A 16923-nucleotide genomic window follows, 5' to 3' on the forward strand; every position below is an offset into this window, starting at 1 on the left:
TGTCAGAGTGCATCAGCCTGGTGGCATGCAATCCGTGCCAAGGGATCTCCTCATCACAGGAACTGCTGGTTTTGTTGAGCTTGCAGTCCCATCTCTTGAATGTTCTGCTTCTTTTTTGGGTCCCCAGAGAACTGTATTTACTTTTTGCTGGTACCTTCTTGTCTGTTTGGGTCTTTCTTTTACTGCTCGCGGCTACTTCTTTATGTTTGGACAGGTAAAGGATGCATGAGTAGATTTAAAAGGGCATCCTGCAGGGTACAGCATCATACCTGTGTACAGCCACTCGCCATACTCAAGTTAGATGTTGCCTGATTTTGAAGCTCGTTGGGTACAAAGGAGTTTCCGTGTCCGCAGGTGAGCACATAAATAAATAATAAATCCAGGGTTTGTAAAGTGTGGCAAATCACCCGTGAGGGTATCACGGCGCTGAATAGTAAGCACAGGAAGATTAAGTGAATAGCCCAGAATCATAGGATGTTGAGCCGACTACATGACTCGAACCTGGTTCCTCCAGCTCCGAAGTCGGTACCTCAGGTCGTTACGCCACACGCTCTTCCATATGCTGCTTTTACACTAGTTCCTGTACAATAACTGATGTGAATATTAGGGCCTCTCCTTAAGCCTTGCATTGAGCAAGCGTTGCAGATATCTATAAAATTGCCTCCCCCATTAACATTACATCTCCTTTAAGTATATAACGTTGATTATGTATACCCCACGATACATTAAATGGGCTGCAGGAGAAAACCTGATGAGATTATAGATGAGCCTAATGTTTTTCACTGCCCCATTCACTTCCTCAAACTACATTACTTTATGTACTTCTGTGTTATCTTCCACTCTGCCTCCACCACCATACCCACAGTTCATGTCTTTCCTTTTGGACCAACAGAATAAAGATTTATTTAGTAATTTAAACTATGAACAAGGGTGAGAGCTCTGATTTATGTTCAAGAATCCCTTAAAATGTAGCAGAATGTTTGTTGGTGGGGAATCATTTTGCATGGAGTTGTAGGAGAGAATTATTCCTTTATAGAGCAATGCAGCGCAGCACTCAAAGTTGCCGTGCTGCGATGCACTAGGATATGAGAGTAGGACAGCGCCTTATCTTCTTGGATATAATGCTGCTCTCTTTCCTAATGTAAGCATTGTTTCAGGCTGCATAGCACCATGCATACACCTTTGCACCAAAGATCAAAGGTCTTTATATGATGTTTAGCTTAGGGATTGTACTGTATGAGTACTGTTCCAGTACAAAATACTATACTTTCAAAGTTTTCCCACACTGTATGTGTGATGCATATTGCAGCACATATATAGGGCCTCATTACAATGTTGGACGGAATCACTACCGCCGGACACCGCATCGGTCATTGGATCAACTGACACCCGGTCGGTGGTCCTGAGACGTCACATTAGGATGCGACCGAACTCTGGTCGCATTCTTACATTTTACCATAGGAGCATGCATTACAGCCGTAAACTGGCCATAATGCATGCTCCAATAGAAAAATGGGAGATGCAGTTCATCCCTGAACCCCTTGGCAGGCGTCTTACGGTGCCTGCCACAAGGTGCAGGGATTAACAGGGGGGCACCATAGGTGGCCCCTCGGCCTCCAAGTGGAGGCCGTGCCCTCAAGAGGGTCCTGCTGGGGGCCCCCAAAGACGCTTTGCAAAATGGGTTCCATGTTGGACAGACCGGCATGGAAACCATGTCGGAAAGCAGCATCACAATCTCAATGGCGGAAAGGCCTGCCCTTGAGATTACTTGCCACATTCCGACTGGCCGACGGGCTCTCCGAGCCTGTTGGAAGCCAGCGGAAATGACCGGTCCGATACCTTTCCGATCGCCTCCATTGTAACATTACGATGCGGTTCAGAAGGTCAGAGCCTTCCGAACCGCATCGTAAACGGGCCCATAATATATGGAAAAAAAAAGAAATAAAAGGTGGAGATGTTATATTTCAGCTCAAAGCTCATTGTTATGTGATAAGGCTCTGTATCAAAAACATGGCTGTTAGCATAAGAATGCCTATGCACCAACCATGGGATGCCCCCTTTACGCATAGTAATGCAAAGTAGGGCAAAGCCCTAATCTAGGGCTCCTTTCCAGTGCAACCAGGTTCTATGCTGGAAAGTAAATATTTTTGAAAGCTCTGGTTTGCGCTACCTTTTGTGACTTTGCACGGGTATAAAGAGTAGATAAATCTGACATGTAGTGTTCTATGAAGAGTTGGATCTTCCACTCCTTTCTGAATTGCAAAGTCTTGAGGCAGTTCTAATGTTGAGGGTAGATTATTCCTGATCTTGGAGCAAGACAGAGAATGAGTGCTTTCTGGTTTCCTCTTGTTTAGTTTCTGGTCTGGTGATGTGTAGTTCATTTCTGGTTGTATGTCAGAATATGTTTTTTTTAACAAATCTTTTTTATTAAGCATGCATCATTTGCAGTATTCAGTACAATATTCACATGCAATTGATGCTATAGACATCAAAACATACATTTCCAGTTTATTGATCCATTGGTACATCAGACATTCCGGATCGTACATCTCTGACCTCTCTTATTGTAATAACATTTTCACCATCTGGTATCGAGCCTGCTATCCTCCCTCCCTTTCCCTCCCAACCTTACAGACCCCTATATCTCTTCCATTATTGCCATATTTTCTCCCATTTCCTAGGGCACCCCCTACTCTCATATACTACTTTTTCTGCAGCACAACATCAATCTAGGTCAGCCTTGCCTGTCAGAATATTGTGCAGAAAAATATGGTTCCACAAAACTATCATAGCCATAATATCAACTACAACAATATTGTGAATTTAGGTATGTATGGCTGAGCATAGATTTAGAATATGTAATGCTACCTCTACAGACAGTACAGGGCATCATCCACCACATACTTAGCAGCAGTCTCAATGCTTCATGGTTTGTGAAAGAGGGTTGCACTTGATCATTGCTTTTCTGATAAGTGGTAGGTTTCTGATTGGCAATAGTTATTGAAATCATCAGGTCAAGGTTTGGCTTTTTGAGGAGTGAGAGGATCAGGCCGGGTGGATGCTTTGTAGGATGGACTCCTTCATGATATTCTGCATTGGAGTGGGTAAACTTCTGGTATATTCAATATAACTGATGTTGGTAGGATATCATCCATGTAGAATGTGGTCTTCAGTTACTGGACAATGCTTGTTGATTATCTTTGTACAGGACATTCAATTATATCCATTTTGGTAGGCTATGTGGCAGGATTGATTAACACGTTACTTACCTTTGTTAATATTCTTTCGGGTGGATACCCAATCTTTCCACAGATTCCTCATATTTTGAATATTCCGGGTACCAGTCTGGATCCAGTAAATCTTCTTAAGCAGTAGCACCTCAGCACCGCTAGGTGACGCCATTGCCTCCAAATGTGACTTTACTTCCCCTTTGGCCATTGCAGCCATACTTTATATTCAGTGCCAGCCGGTGTACTGATGCCATTTTTGTTTCACCTTAGCCAAGCTCAGCTGAGGTTTGTGCAAGCAGGAAACAGGAAGGCTAGTCATTGCCAAATAGGCCATCTCCCTAAGGGCAGAAAGAAATGGCCCAGTGGGCAAGTGGCATTTGCTGTGAGCAGTGAGAGGTTGACAGACGCAAACACATTATGCCCCATAGCTTTCGTGCTTCACAGGATCATGGGAGAGTGTTGCGGATAGCCATTGCTGTAGCACAATAATATCAATAAAATCCCTTCCAGACTTCCACTCAAAAGAGGAATAAGGTGTGCCTGGATGGGTCATCTCAGGCAGGAAGGGGTGGAGCTGTGCACAGCCATCTTGCACTTCAATAGGATGTGCCCTGCTCTCACACAAAGAATTTCACAATAGTTTTTGTGCCTGTAGTCATACTGGATCCAGGCCAGGGAGGTAGGAAATTCCAGACACCTCTGTAGGAGAACACTCCAAAACCGTCTTCCACTTCACAGCGGGAACCAGGTGTAAATATTGGACCCCCAGATCAAACAGTACAGGCCTGGACTGGTGGATACTACAGAAAAAGAACAACATGCTGCTCTGCTGCTTGAGGCCTGCTCTGATTGCTGAGGAGAACTGGACCTGCACCTTTCATCCCAGCTAAAGTGATTCCAACGGTCGGGTGACTGACCTCAGTTAGAGATACAGGGACATAACAAGCTCCAGAGCCCCCCCTGCATCTACCCAGATGACCTGCTGCCTAGACCTGCCTGAGCCCTGCTTTCATCTTCAGGAGTGAGTTCCTGATCCCCAAGACATGCCCCTCAGGTCCCGGACCCTTGGTGTGGCATCAGAGGAACTTGTCCTTGAAGAAAAGGAGAAATCCTGAAATTTGGGGCTCTTCACAATTGCAAAAGGGCTAGTACCAGCCAAATCTTGCCACCCGCAATGACTTCCAATGCGAACCTCCAGTGAACCCAACTCTTAGTGCTACAGTGACTACCAGTGACGACCAGCAATGCGAGAACGGCACTTCGCGCTATAGCATTGACAGCCTGCGGTAATTGCCAGCGTGAATCTCCAGCAATGAGTGTCCGCAACGCCCAGCCTGGTTTTTGCGCTACAGCAACGACTATCTGCGTTGCCCAGTCTGCTCTATTTGCACTACAGCGGTGACTAACCACAGTGCTCTCCTTGCAGCCTCTTCCACCGCAAACTTGACTCTTGGTGCTGGACTTAACAAGGTAACTCTTCCATCGGTACTAACTGGTCCCGGTCTCCAGCCCCTGCTCCATCATGATCAGCTTAAACTTGTGACTCTCACCCAGTCTTGCATGACCAGATAACCGCAAGTGACGCTTTGTGCTTTTATACGCTATATTTACCTTGTATCTTTGAAATTGCATATCTCCGGTTCAACTGATTGCATTTGTGTCCTTTTAGTATCAAAGATTTTTTTTTTAATGCACTTTCTTTTTTTTTAATTACTATGGGATATTTCTAGTGTTGTGTTTTCACTTTCTGACTGTTTAGGTGCCACATAAATGCTTTACACGTAGGCTCTACGTTACTGATTGCTTTGTGCCAAGCTACCAGAGGGTTAAGGACAGGCTAATTTGGTGACTTTTGTGGTTCACCCTAACAGGGATTGTGGCTGTTGCTTGAGACGGACTTACACCCTTCTCATCCAATTTCTCACATCTTCAAAATTAAAAAAAAGTTCAGTTCTTTACACACAGAAGCATTTCATTTGCTTTGAGAAATATTTATTAAAAGTAATAGTTTTTGAACATGCACTGAGAAATATTCATATGACAATGCTATTCGTGATCTAGTTGTCAAGTCATTTGTCATGTGTGTATATGTGATTTAGGATTTTAATATAGAGATCGTGGTTATTAAATCAAGCACAATAGAAGTGTTTGAACTGTGCACAGCCTGAACTCACATATTTTAAGGTGCTCTGATACTGAACAAAAATGAGGCTTAGTGATAACAAATATTTGCCTCGGATCACACAGTTTGGTCAGGAAGGAAAGTCATGATTCACCCCATATTTTCCAGTTTCACACTATGCAATTCAGCCACTAGATGGGAATCTCTCTTAGAGATTAATGGCTAAGGCTTTGTTCTTAATTCTTGGCTGGCAGATTAGAGCATGAGTAACAGGTAGAATCCACATTTTGGGGCATATTACCAAGATTAAGCGATATTTATCGCTTAACACTGTTAGCGGCAATATTATTATCGCCGAGCTCCGCCGATTTTTATCGCAGATAAACCTTGCTATTATCAAGGTTTATCTCAAAAGCGATAAAAATCGGCCGTAATGCATGAATATCGCTGAAAAGTCAGCGATATTCATGCATTACCGAGCTAATGCTCGTAGCCATGTTATCCACCTACCATTGGATAACATGGCTAACAACTGCTCTGGGCAGGCGTTAGCTTTTGGAGATATTCGCGCTTAGCGCGAATATTTCCAAAAGTACGCCTTTGTAGGTAATAGGAGATAGCGATGTTAGCGACTGTTTACAGTCGCTAACATCTTGGCACGCCCACTTTGCATGTCATTAGCGATAAATATCGCTGACATGCAAAGTGAGCCCCAAGATGATCGCTATCTCCTACTAGCTGTCGCTAACTGGTGTTAGCGACAGCTAGGTAATCGGGCGATAAAAATATCGCTGCATTAGCGGGAAAAAGTCCTGCTAAAGCGGCGATAATTGCCCTTGGTAATATGCCCCTTTATTTTTTGCTACTTTTATGTAGCGCAATCCTTGCTAACAACATAAAAGCACTTGACTACATAAATTACACTTTTGTTTCTGGCAGAGGAAGATTTGCCAGGATTGACAGGATGCAGGCTCAATGCCAGGATGCGCAGCAGGCCCCCCCATGATGAATAGTCGGCTGCTGTAGCCACTAAATCACATCACTCCCATGAAAGCCCAGATCGTGTTGGGCTCAAGGTTCCAAGAAGATCTCAAGCTGAGCCACAGCCAGGCTTCTGGCTTGAGCATCCAGTGGCTCGTCCACCTACCTGCACTTCCTTAGCGTACTGTAAGTGCAGGCCAGGCATTTCCAGAGAATCTGACTACAAGTCAAGGAGTTTTCCAACTGAACAAACAATTGAAGGTGCTCAGCTTAGGTCTGGTCATTGGTTAATTTGTAAAAAAAAAAAGATGAGTGCCGGGGCTCTTGTCAGGAGGCAGCTTGCAGCTTGCATCTGCTCATTTCTCCTGTTAGTGTCACCTTAAACAAAACCATCTACTAAATATGAAAGTGGGGAGAAGATGTGGCATAATGGCCAGAGCTGCCAACTTTGGAGCTGGGGAACCAGGTTGGTGTCTGTGCTGGCTCATAATAAACGTGTCCTTAACTGGGGCTCATGAAAAGTGCTGGTGTTGGGGATTAAGTGGCAGTGCTGAGCACTGGAAACCACTGGCTCAAATTAAGTACTGGTGCTGGTCCTCAAAAGAAATATGCACCTTCCTTTTTAGACATACTTTTAATAATCTTTAGAGGCAGGGGCTCTGAAAGAAACATTACTGTGATCGGAAACTGAGGCGCCAGCGCCGGGAGGGTAGAACCAAGGGTGAGGGTGGGCGTCGTCGAGGCAGAGATCGAAGCCCATGAGGAGTGAGTGAGTGGCGTCAGGACTTAAGGCGCTGCCGCACATGGCCCTAGGGAGTGGGAGGGATCCCAGAAGGAGAAGGCAGTAGTGGCTGGCATTAGGGCAGAGTTAATACTCTGCCCTAATGCCAGTCAGTGTGGGGGGTGGGGTTTGGGGTTTGGGGACCAAGAAAGAAAGACGAAAAGGAAGGAAAAATAAAAAGAACTTACCTGCTGCCTTGAGCCTTCCAGCATCGCCGCTCTTCTGCTCCTCTCGTGGCTCCACTGCGGGCATAGGCTCCCAGCCCCCCTGCGGCCCATCCTGAATCTGATCTCATGCATGAGAGCTGCTTCAGGATTGTCCAGAGTGCCCTCGTTTTGCGCTGTCAGGGAGACTGGGAGCCTCTGCCTGCTGTCTCCAACACGGTAAAGCAGCTCGGATTGGAGACAGCTCAGTGTGCATGCGGGTTTGGCCGGCCTGAGAGAGCTGACAAAACCCACATGTTCACAGTACCTCCCACTCCCCCATGTGACTGCCCCCATGATGGCCCCCCCTAGGACTCGACACTTAGAAGTTGAAAAATAAAAATAAACCTGTTTTATTACCATTTAATTTTTTTTACTTTTGAAGCTCTGCCATATTGGAGGAGCCGCCGCTGGGAGAAGGGGTTTGATGTAACCACAGAGATCGTAAAGTGAATGAGGTGGAGGAACAGACAGGGCTGTATGACCCAGCCTTTTAATGGCCTAACCTTCTGCTGCAAAGTGGTTGTCCCTATCACAACATCAGGCATTAAATCAGGAGCATAACACAGGCCCCTGCAGCCCCCGCGGTGCGGGGGGGCCTGAAGCTCCAGGGGCCCCCTCGGCACTGCACTCTGGCGGATAGCTCCTGATTGAGCCCGGAGGGGGCCCCTCTGTGTACCGTGCAGGGAGGCCCCTTCAGTTTTCATTACGCCGCTGCATTAAATCCAAGTATTGCCTGCTTTTCTGATCTATTTACAACTAGGCCTGCAACGACAGCCTCCACTAGGTGGTGTCACATGCTTGAGACGCCTCCAAATGTACATAGCTTAAGTTTTGAATGTGGTTGTTTTGATGGTTGGGAAGCCGTAAAAGGAGACTGGTGCCCCAGAAGAGGAATATGACTCAGGCTCCAAAACATTTTCTGACGAGCCAGGATGAGACTCACCACTCGCAGCTCATTTTGTCCTAGAAAAACATGTGACATATACGCTTGCTATCCAAAAGTGTGAAATACAGCAGCTTCCAGAGGGCAGATGGGTCTACAACAGCATCACACACAGTAGCGGTATCGCGCCCCTCCTTTCGGCAGGTACAGGCTACCAGAGTGCACTGCAGCCAATCCTGAAGCTGCTTTCATGCTGCTGAAGGCAGCGTCACGATTGGCCTGAGCGCCGAAGAGTTGTGCTCCCAGTTAGACTGGGAGCCTGTGCCTGCTCTCCAACCCGCCAATGCAGCTGGGATTGGAGAGAGCTTCAGTGCGCATGACAGTTTGGCCGGCCTGAGACGGCTGGTCAGACCATCATGCGCACTGAATAGCAATGCCCAACACTCCCTCCAACCTATCATCGCCCTGACCCCGCTCCCAAAACTCCACGGTAGGAGGAAAATAAAATGATAATAAACATAGTTTATTATCATTTTATTTTTCAGGTTTAACAGCTGCTGCTTCTGACTGGCGGGGGAGGGCATGCTCCTCCGCAAGAGGAGGACTTGAAGCAGGGCAGGAGGAGACATAGTAGATGCAGGGATGATGTAGTGTAAGGGAGAGCAAGAAATAGCAAGAAGGGGAGAAGTAAAAGATGAAAGATGGTGGAAATGGAGAGAAGGAAAAAGTGGGTACGGTAGAGGAGAGTAGAATGTTGACAGACGAATAGGGAGGATCTGTGGAAAGAGAAAGGGAAAGTTTAGATGGAAAAATAAGAAGCATGGGAAAAAACTACAGGAGAAAAATTATAGGAGAAAGAGGCAAACAATGGCAGAATGAAGAAATTGAGGAAAAGATAAAAGAGAACGAAGGGGGCACAAAAAAAGTTGGTCTAAGAGGCGTACAAATCAAAAGATGCAAGTCTGTTTATTTTAATCCTTTAAATCTTTCGGGGCACGGGAGTGTTGTTTCTTTGCTTCCGCGTCCGCACTCGATATCTTGCAATCGAGTGCGGACGCGGAAGCAAGGAAACGACACTCCTGTGCCCGAAGGATTTAAAGGATTAAAATAAACAGACTTGCATCTTACCTAATTCATTTATGGGAGGATCGTAGGAGTGGTTCAATTATTTACCGCCTTAAAGTAGTGAGAATATTTAGATGGAGTGACGACCTGGCTACCACTAATACCCCCAGCCCTGCAAGTGATTCTTCATGAGCATACTTCAAGTGAGCCCGCCTGGGCTCCTTTGAGGCTGTTAACCCTTCACTCAGTCCTGATGAAGACCCGCTTTGACCTTCTAACAGTGCAAACCAAGGGTTGAAACGTCGACAACATAGCAATTGGATCAGTTTTAAGATTTCTGCTATGAAACGTATTCATTTAGTCCACAGAAATACTGAATAAACCATATCTCTTGCCAGCATCATCTCCCTTTTACTCCCTCAAATCCCTTGTATATATTTTACACCTTCACAATTTCACTGAGCACAAAATGTCACCTTCATCACTTACCCTATGTCACTATATATCTGTATTGACAGCCTTGCAAGTATTGAAACGTGGGTATTTATAAATGATGCAAATTTATAAAATACTTTGAAATACCCTCTATGGTTTTTGGTTTTGGATTGCTTACAGATGGGTCATTGCTTGTGAATAGTTCATTCAAATAATCAGAAAACTAAAAAGAAATGATATGCACCCGACAGAACCATTTGTGAATTTTTCATTACTGCCCAGGTTCTGAGGGATACTGGGTTACCCCATTTTTATAAACTTAGATCGATAAGGAATCACATGAGTGAAAAACATGTATCCCACTGATGCCTGATGTGAGCAACTTCTCAAGACCATTGTAAGTACATCTAACAAAAGAAATGTGACTGCACGAGGGGCTGTATCCAGTGCTTAATTTGTAAAAAAAAAAACAGTGCCAGGGCTCTCGTCAGGAGGCCACTGCAGCTTGCACCACACATTGCCCCTGCAATGTTGCCAATGATAGTAACAACACAACTACTAACCATCACACTCCTACAAGTGTGACAATTCGGACTATTTCAGGCCTCCAAAACTGTAGAAGAATGGCTTGGGAGGCAGGTAATAGTCATTTTTATTGTATTCGAATTCATAATTACCTGTTGTTGGGATCATATCTAAATTATCCAGACTTCACAAGTGCAGGTGTTGACAAATAGGTTGTCGGTGCCGAGTACCGGAAACCACTGGCTCAAATTAAGTGCTGACTGTATCATGATCCCATTCTTGGTGCTGCAGAGACCTACAACAACTGCATGCATTTGTTTTTCCGGAAACAAAGCTCTCTACAGTGCATGCATTAAACCAGAAAATCTCCGAGTTAATGTATGAACAACAGACTGCAAACGTGGAAAAGATGAGAGGTAATTTGGGAAAACAAATGCCTGGATCTTTTCTGCCTCATCGCTGCGCTTAGAACCGGATCATGAAATAGCACCAGGTAGGTTTCAGGGGACGACGTATCATTCAAGAGTATATCTTTGCTAGGAAATATGCTGTGCAGTCTGAGCCTAATGAGAGTAAGAAAGTCTTCTGTGAAAAATGAAATGCAGTTAATGAACAGTGGGTATATGATCATTTCACATTCATGCTAAGGTTTAGCGCCTGGAAGGCAAAAAAGGAGCTTCATCAAAATGCAAACGAATCAGGAACTGATTGAACGCAAATCTACAGACATCATTTGAAAATTCTTTTTTAATCTTTTTGGATAGCTCACAGCCACTAAAGATTGCCCTTCATTTTGGAGCCTCGTGGCAAAACAGAGATATTAAAAACGTATACTTTGGTGCAGACGACAGAAAAATCTAGTGATTTTAAATGAACAGTTAAAAAAGTGTTTGTGTTTAAAACAAATGGATAAATCAAATGTCTCGCCTCCTTTACATCAACTCCTGAGAGCAATAGAGACCAGGCAGCTATAAAAGGTGATCATTAAATATTCTCTCCTAATGGGCCTGGAAAGTAGCAGAGCCATAGTAAATGAGCGCGGTGTCATAAGAATGGGACCTCCAGTGACAAGCATCCCATCACCCTCAGAGGCAGGGCTGCCAGCAGTAGGTCACATCAATGGAGAATTGGACAGCCTCCCTGAAATATCAATTTCCTTAAAATAGTTCAGTGGAGCATTGCTGGAATATTTAATGTGGCAGGGATCTGGAGGGAAGAGAATCTTATGTATTATTAATATCATACATTAGGTTACCTGGAGAGATGGACTGTGCATCCTCGTCACATAAGGATCTGTGGGGGTATTCTTTGTGCGGGCGCTAACGGGTGTATTGGCCCTCCCACTTGCAAACAATTAATGACATACAATATTAAAGCGATCCATCCACAATGGGAAGTCGGTCCTTGTTTGCACCACCAATGTACACATTGTCGTAATGGAAGCGGGCATCTTACTTAGTAGTAGGCCTCATTGGAGTTCTAGGAGCTTGGGGTTGTATTCTTTGTGCAGGGATCTAAGAGGGGCATTGACCCTTTCACTTGCAAGCAATTGATGACATACAATATGACAGAAATCCATCAACATTAAGAAGTTTGTCCTTGTTTACACCAGCAATGTACACATTGTCGAAATGGAAGCGGGCATCTCGCTTAACAGTAGGCTTGGGCAGAGTTCGAGGAGCTTGGGGTTCTATTCTTTGTGTAGGGACCTAAGAGGGGCATTGGCCCTTCTACTTGCAAACAATTGATGACCTACAATATGAAAGAGATCCATCTACTTTAAGAAGTAGTCATTTTTTACACCACCAATGTACACATTGTCGTAAAGGAAGCGTACATCTCCCTTAGAAGAGATACCAATCATTTGAGCTGAAAGCTTATGCATGCTCTTTGTTCAAGACATTCGCGCCCTAAGGTGTAGATTGACGTTTCAATAATTTTTTATTCAGATACAGGTCATATGAATATGAAGGTTTTACCATAGTAACTCGTATCAGCTGCAACAGGCAAAGAGGAAAAGCAGTGAACAAAATGGAGCTCGCGACCACAGGGCATTTCTGATACGCCGTAACATAATGCAATGTATTTTGGCTTAGACGCCTTGTCGGGCTCTAATGAGAATTTTATGGCTGTAAAGTGGTCAAACTCTCTCATTCACGAAATGTTGCAAACATTTCTCCCACTAAATGTCATCAGAAGCGAGGCCCAGAAGGGAGGCCGGTGGAAGTAAAAGCAAATCACAAGTCAAACTATCAGTCAGGCTGACACCAATGAGAGCTTCAACCAGGGTAGATGGGCTCCAGGAAGACATTTCCAGGGTTAGTCGGAGGGTGACCATTAAGGCTCATAATAGCAGCCTTCAGAGAGCCAAAGGACAAATGGGCCTTGGAATGGAGACAGAACTCAAGAGAAAGAAAAAGAAAGGAAGTGGAGAAAAACATAGGATAATAAAAGTCATTGATATAGGGAAATGTAAGGATACATTGGGTTTATTACATTGCCCAGAAGCAACAATGTAAACCCACGGTGGGAAGTGAATACTTATCATGGTAAAAGGTGCTTGCAAGATGGGCTTTTTCATTATGGGTGGTGTGCTACAATACATTGGAAACATAGGGACTTATTCCGATGTCGGTCAGACAAGCATCCAACCGACATGACAGTGGAAGTGAAACTGCCGGTATTCTAATGCGACGCCAGCACTGTGGTCAGAAATATGCCTTTGCTAATTGCAGCTCGTGCCACAGCCTGAAAAATAGCTGCAGCACAAGCTGCAATTGAAAAAGGCACATTTTACACATCAATGCCCCTTGTGCAGGCACCATGCAAGTGGATGTGTGGGGGGCACCACTTGTGCCCCCCAGGCCCAATTGGCATGGCCCAGGGGGGACAGGGGCCCTGCTAAGGGTCCCCAAAGTCCCTTTCCGTCTGCTATTTCAAGGCGGTTGGACCACCATGAAAAGGCAGATGAAAACGGGCATTGTAATCCGTAAGGTACTGCCCTTTTGTAGGGATTACTGTCCATTCGCTGCACCAATGGGCTTCCTGAGTCTGTTGGAAAAGCAGCGGTCAGACTGCTCATGTACATGTAGGTGGGCCCGCCACTGATAGCCTGTCGGTGGCAGGCCCACCGACATCGGAGTAAGCCCCATACTGTCTGATCTGATAATATATATATATATATATATATATATATATATATATATATATATATATATATATATATACCATCCGATTGACGAAAATAAGCCCGCGTCTTCTTCTGATGGCGGGCCTCGACGGGGTTTCGTCTTACCCCAAGCAATCCAACAAAGCGCCGTCTCAATAAGTTTTAAAGACAATAATTCGAGGCCCAAACTGCTTTTTAAGTGAAATTTATTTGGCGATCACACCCCAAATAAATTTCACTTAAAAAGCAGTTTGGGCCTCGACTTGTTGTCTTTAAAACTTATTGAGACGGCGCTTTGTTGGATATATATATATATATATATATATATATATATGTATATATATATATATATATTTGGTAGATTTTAATTGCCCTGTTACGGAGTCCAGTGTGGAACTACTCTTCCTCAAACAAAAATCCTCATTTACAATTTGGACGATAATGATTTGTGGCTGAAATTATAAATATGGAGTAGAGTTCACCAGCTGATTTTCATCCATCATATCCCTATGTTGGAGATATTCAGTTGTTGGATTGCACTCCGTCTTTAGAGTTCTCTCCAGAAATTGGAGGATTTTCAGTTCTCTAGTCTTTTCTTGAGGCACAGTAATACAATTACCTAAAGTTATAAGGGGCTTATTTATGAGAGCATAATGTTTTCAGTACATAAAGTGGTACATGCTTGACAACTGGCTCTCATTCTGATTTATAAAGCCACGCAAAGCCACCCTGCGTGGTTTTGAGTGGCCTCATAAATCATGAGTGAGGTGACGCAGCACAAACTGCTGCGTCGCCTTACTCTATGCCCGGTAGGTATTCCATGGGCGTTGCAGTGGGTTTTCACATTTACACCTATGGAATTTGACAAAGTATTGTAAATCTAGGGACGTGCCAAATCCATATGCCTCATTAGGTGAGGTGTAACGAGGAAAAATACTGTAATTTCCCTTTGTTTTTTTCCTCGTTCCATGTGTGCTGCATTCTGCAGCGTACATGGAAAGAGGAAGACCCCTCTTAGGTACCCCTTCCTGCACAAAAACCATCCTGCCTGCAAGGGTGCCTACAGTGGCAATAGGCTGCAGAAACGGTGCCAGGAAGAAAGGACAGGAATGCAACGTATTGCTTAAGTATGGCGCATTTCTGCCCTTTCACTTTGGCGCAGGGCAGCACAGCAAGATGCCTTGTTGTGCTGCCTTATGCCATAAATGAGGCCCTAGAGGTATTATTTACGAGAGCACGGCACTATTTGTAAGCCATGTAAGGTGGATCATGCGTGATTCAGGGCTCTCATTACGATTTATAAAGCCACGCAAAGCCGCACTGCGTGGCTTTTAGAGGCCTCATAAATCATGAGTGAAGTGACGCAGAGCACATTGTTGCATTGCCTTACTCTGTGCCCAGGAGCCATTCCATGGCATTGTGGTGGGTTTTCACATGCAACACCCATGGAATTTGATGCTGCCCCGGATTTACAAAGTAATGTATACCTGGGGAAGCGCCAAATCCGTGTGCCTCCGAAGGTGAGGTATAATGAGGAAAAATATGTTTATTTCTCCTTGTTGTTCCCTCTTTCAATGTGTGATGCATTCTGCAACACACATAGAAAGAGGAGAGTGGCACTTAGGATTGATTTTGTGCAGGAAGGTGCCCAAATTTACGAACATGTTCCACCATCACAAAGTGATGCTGAGTGATGCAAAGTACGATATAACAACAATGGGCCTGACTCTAATCAGTAAGGCTGAGTCAACTTAACCAAACAACAACCAAGATGCCAGTACTGATGAAAAATTAAACAATTAAATCAATGGTGCAAGTATACTGAAACCAAGCAGCCATAAGCTCATAAGTAGCTTTTATTTTCAAATGTTCAAAAATAATTTTTTGTCGAAAGACATGTACAGGGGACACAATTATACAAACAATTTATATACGAAAATATACAAAACACCATCAAATGTACACCTTTTTACAACCTACAATTTACAATCACTTTTCATACAATTACAACCACACTGATACATTTATTTAGGATACAATCAAACAATCAACATCCACACCACTAAGTCCTTTTGGGCCAATATAATTTATTCAATTGGAATAAAGGCCCTTACACCTTCCAAACAAAGCATTAATAAATGATGCAAAGTGACACCTTGACATTTATTCTCCAGCGCAAAAGGTACTCGCGCTGTAAAGATGCCTTTTCACGGTGAAAAGTGCATTGCTTTGTGCTGCTTTCCTTCAAGGGGGCATTACTTGGGTGCATCAGGGCGAATGTCAATAGGATTTGACGTAAGGCTAAATCTACTAATTCATCAAAAATTAACATTTCCTTGAAGCAGGTGTTAACAAGGGTAACTGTTTTAATTTCACCCAAAAAACCATTGCATTGCATGTGTACTGAAGTGCGCAGCATGTTTCAAATGCTTGGAATCCCTCTGAAATGTTTCTGGGCATAGGAATTTGTACTGGGTGGATATGCTTCCAGTACAAATGCTAAGCCAAATAGCACACACTTCTGCACTACAGTGCGAGACTGTGTATCCCGAAAGGCGGCATAAGCTGAGCACCAGCACAGGGGGATGACAGCCGCAGACAGCCAATTTGAGCAGTTCTGGATAACCAAATAGGCAAAGTAGGCATTGCCCTATGGGTCCCTTTCCTTTTAGAGGCCTGCGACAATGGATCAAAATAACACAGATTTCGTCTTGAAAGAAAATTACAATCAAGCTTTCTTAATTTGTTTCCAAAAGATAGAAATAAATCAACTCAAGAAACGAAAACTTTGCATTAAAGACTCTATAGAGAAAATACTAAATGAATGTAATGTAGTGGTTTATTAAAATGATTGGTTGGTAAAATTAAAAATGTATTAGGAGATAATTTGTGAGGGAAGCCCCTAAATTTCGACTGCATAGGGTTTAATCTGGCACTAGTTTAGTAAAGACTGCTCTGTCCCTTGCACATGTCACATTTAGTTGGTGCACTGCATTGCGGGAGAAATTTGTAAATCTGGCCCAGCCTGTTCTTGAAAAATGCCTGTCTCCAAGGATATACAGTTCTGGTAAGAGCAGTGTGGTCGTGCTGCTAAGCAACCTATTCATATTTGCTAAATCTTTCCGTCTGTCTCGGGCAACCCGTCTGCTTTGAAGAAAACTCTAATAAAAGTAAGCAAAGGCAAATTCAATGGGAGACATTCATTACAATACGGGCATAGCATCGCAATGCCTTTAGATCGCGGTCATTACAGCACAAGTCGTTACAACAACTTGCGCTGGATGGTGCTCTAACCTAAGGAATAGTATGATTTACTATTCCAACACCTTCCCTACTGTACGTAGTCTGGAGTTGGAATAGTAAATCATACTATTCCTAAGTCCAGTGCCTTCCAGCGCAAGTCGTTGTAATGACTTGCATTGTTAAAACCGTGTTGTGACATACCGCGTTGTAATGGAATGCGTTGTATCGTCATGTATTCAAATTCAATAGATCTGGCTTTAATGTGTTAACCCATGCAAACACG

This window comes from Lissotriton helveticus, chromosome 4_1, assembly GCF_964261635.1.
Source record: "Lissotriton helveticus chromosome 4_1, aLisHel1.1, whole genome shotgun sequence".
NCBI classification, from domain to species: Eukaryota; Metazoa; Chordata; class Amphibia; order Caudata; family Salamandridae; genus Lissotriton; species Lissotriton helveticus.